Source organism: Peromyscus maniculatus, chromosome 4, assembly GCF_049852395.1.
Source record: "Peromyscus maniculatus bairdii isolate BWxNUB_F1_BW_parent chromosome 4, HU_Pman_BW_mat_3.1, whole genome shotgun sequence".
NCBI lineage: Eukaryota > Metazoa > Chordata > Mammalia > Rodentia > Cricetidae > Peromyscus > Peromyscus maniculatus.
The window spans coordinates 62526673-62530143 of record NC_134855.1 but is presented as its reverse complement, the minus strand read 5'-3'; the positions used below and the strand labels follow the sequence as shown (position 1 = coordinate 62530143).

At 46.9% G+C, this 3471-nt stretch overlaps 1 long non-coding RNA gene across 1 annotated transcript; it reads right to left on the bottom strand.

The window, feature by feature from the left end:
* Window positions 1-1275, bottom strand: LOC143272919 (uncharacterized). The gene is made up of 2 exons (XR_013050574.1): window positions 1044-1275; window positions 1-290 (listed from the first exon to the last, which is right to left on the bottom strand). It is a non-coding gene; the product is annotated as an uncharacterized LOC143272919 (long non-coding RNA).
* Window positions 1276-3471: the final 2196 nt, after the last annotated feature.

Here is a 3471-nt window from a genome sequence, read left to right as displayed (position 1 = left end):
TAGTTAAAAGGGAGGTTTATTTTGTGGGGTAACTTACAAGTGAAGGGATCGGTTACAGGGTCCGGGAAAGGTGTAGCGCAGTCCGGCGATGTTCTCTGGAGAACTCTGCTTGGTCTACCTCCAGCGTCCAGGGTCCAGGAACCAAGAGAGCCGGAGCATCCACATCTCGGGTCTTCAGGGTCCTCGCTCCGCCCTGCCTTGTAGGTGTGACAGTTACCAAAGCCTCAATGGAGGTTGGAACTTCCAGATCAAAGCTGGAATGGCTACCCACTACAGCTCACAACAGTTACCTGTTAAAATAATAATCCGGATATACTAAGATAAAGGAAACATTATTAAAATGGGATTCTCTCCTTTTTTCCTCATGGACTGCTTACAAAACTAAAATCACATTTGTGGCCTGTCTAATATTCCTATTAGACAATGCCTGAGACAAAGAATCAGACATCGGCATCAGAATGTTCGCTCTAGAGACATCCCTGGTGGGGTGTCTCTTAGCTTAGGATTGGGGGTGCTCATGAGAAACAGGTGCAGTTTTCCAGCTCAAAACCAGTGTGAAGGAGAAAATGAAATCTGAATCTTGGAAGCAGGGGTAATTTGTCATGAAGCAATTTCTTCCCTCTCTAAACCAGAGTGTCAGTACTTCTAATAGCCAAATCTCCCATTTTGGTAGGACAAGTTCATTATCAGTCACTTACTTTTTTATTTTAATTTTTTTCCATTTTACATACCAACCACAGTTCCCCCTCCCTCCCCTCCTCCTGCTCCCCCCATCTCACCCCCAATCCACTCCTCAGAGATGGTAAGACCTCCCATGGGGAGTCAACAAAGCCTGGCATTTCAAGTTGAGGCAGGACCAAGGCCCTCCCCTCTACATCAAGGCTGAGCAAGGGTTCCCACTATAGGGAATGGGCTCCGAAAAGCCAGTCCATGCACCAGGGATAAATCCTGGTCCCACTACCAGGACCCCCACAAACAGATCAAGCCATACAACTGTTACCCACATTCAGAGGGCCTAGTTCGATCCCATGAAGCCTCTCCACCTGTCAGTCCAGCGTCTGTGAGCTCCCGCTAGCTCAGGCCAGTTGCTCTGTGGATTTCATGATCTTGACGAGCCCCCACTTGCTCATACAATCCCTCCTCCCTCTCTTCGACTGGACTCCAGGAGCTCGGCCCAGTGCTTGGCTGTGGATCTCTGCATCTGCTTCCATCAGTTACTGGATGAAGGCTTTATGATGACAGAGTATTCATCAATCTGATTACAGGGGAAGGCCAGTTCAGGCACCCTCTCCTCTATTGCTAGTAGTCTAAGCTGGGGTCATCCTTATGGATTCCTGGGAATTTCCCTAGCACCAGGTTTCCCCTTTGCCCATAGTGGCTCCCTCTATCAAGATATCTCTTTCATTGCTCTCCCTCTCTGTCCCTCCCCCAACTTGACCATCCCTTTCCCTCATGTTTCCATCCCCATCCCCTTCCCTTTACCTCCCCCGACCCCAGCACCCAGTTTACTCAGGAGATCTAATCAATTTCCCCTTCTAGGGCAATCAATGCATGTCCCTCTTAGGGTCCTCCTTGTTACCTAGCTTCTCTGGGGCTCTGGATTGTAGCCTGGTTATCCTTTGCTTTTACATCTAATATCCACATAAGAGTGAGTACATACCGTGTTTGTCTTTCTGGGTCTGGGGTATCTCACTTGGGATGGTTTTTTTTTTTTCTAGTTCCATCTATTTGCCTGCAAATTTCATGATGGTATTGACTTTTTACCACTGAGTAACACCCCATTGTATAAATGTAGCATATTTTATTTATCTATTCTTTTTTTTTGGTTTTTCGAGACAGGGTTTCTCTGTGTAGCTTTGCGCCTTTCCTGGAACTCACTTGGTAGCCCAGGCTGGCCTCGAACTCACAGAGATCCGCCTGGCTCTGCCTCCCGAGTGCTGGGATTAAAGGCGTGCGCCACCACCGCCCGGCTTATTTATCTATTCTTCAGTTGAGGGGCATTTAGGTTGTTTTTAGGTTCTGGCTGCCATGAACATAGTTGAGCATGTGTCCTTATGGTATGATTGAGCATCCTTCGGGTATATGCCCAGGCATGGTATCACTGGGTCTTGAGGTAGATTGATTCCCAATTTTCTGAGAAACCACTGTAATGAGTCACTTTTTTTTCAGTCTAACTTGGTTTTTTGTTATGTGTGAGTGTGTGGGTGTGTATATGTGTGTGTATGTGTGTATGCATGTAGCTGCATATGTGGGTTCAAGTTCATGTATGTGCATGTACGTGTGTACACGGAGGCCAGAGGTCGGCCTTGAGGGTTGTTGCTCAAGATGCCATTCACCTTGTTGTTGCTTTTTTTTTTTTCTCTTAACTGTATCTGTCACTGACCTGGACCTCACTTACCCAGCTAAGCTGGCTGACTAAGGAGCCTCAAAGCTCCATCTGTCTCCAGGTCCCCAATACTAGTACACCACCGTGACTGAAACGTTCTATGTGTACTCTCAGATCAAATGCAGGTCCCCATGCTTACACAGCAAGCACGTTACCAACTAAACTAGCTCTCATCCAAATCTGCCTTTTAAATACCGCTAAGTGGAGCTAGAGAGGTGGCTAGGTTGATAAGAGCATCAGCTGATCTTCCAGAGAACTGGGTTCCATTCCCAGAATCCACATGGCAGCTCACGAGTATCTATAACTCCAGTCCCAAGGTACCTGATTCCCTTCTCTGACTCCATGAGCACTGCATACCCACAGTGCACACATATATATGCAGGCAAAACACATGCATACATAAAATACAATAAAAATAAATAAGTATTAAATACTATAAAGTTACATGTCCTTTACAGGTTGGTAAACTGAGGCTCAGAGGGAGGGTTACATCACTGGTTTAGGATCATGTGGCTTCTGAGTAGTGGAAAGACTCTGACCTCAGGGGATTGGAAAGATGGTTCAGTAGCCAAGAGTACTCACTTCTCTTGCAGAGGAGATCAGTTCAGTTCCCAGCACCCATGTAGGATGGCTCACAACATCCTGTAATTCCAGCTCCATGAGAATTTGAAACCTCCTGCCTCCATGGGCATCTGCTCTCACATGCACATACCCACATGCAGACACATACACACATAATTTTTTTTTTTTTTTTTTTTTTTTTTGGTTTTTCAAGACAGGGCTTCTCCATGTTGTTTTGGTTCCTGTCCTGGATCTCGCTCTGTAGACCAGGCTGGCCTCGAACTCACAGAGATCCTCCTGGCTCTGCCTCCTGAGTGCTGGGATTAAAGGCGTGCACCATTGCCCGCCTGGCAATATTTTTTTTAAAATAAAGATCTTGGCTTTGGCTTTGGCTGCCTGAGAACCACACACTTCCAGCAAGTATTTTTCGCACACAGCACCCTGCCTGTGCACACAGAGGTGAGCGGCTAGTGCTTCGCTGAAGGAGACAGCAGAAGGGTCTCAGAGACGGAGTCGGCTTCCCT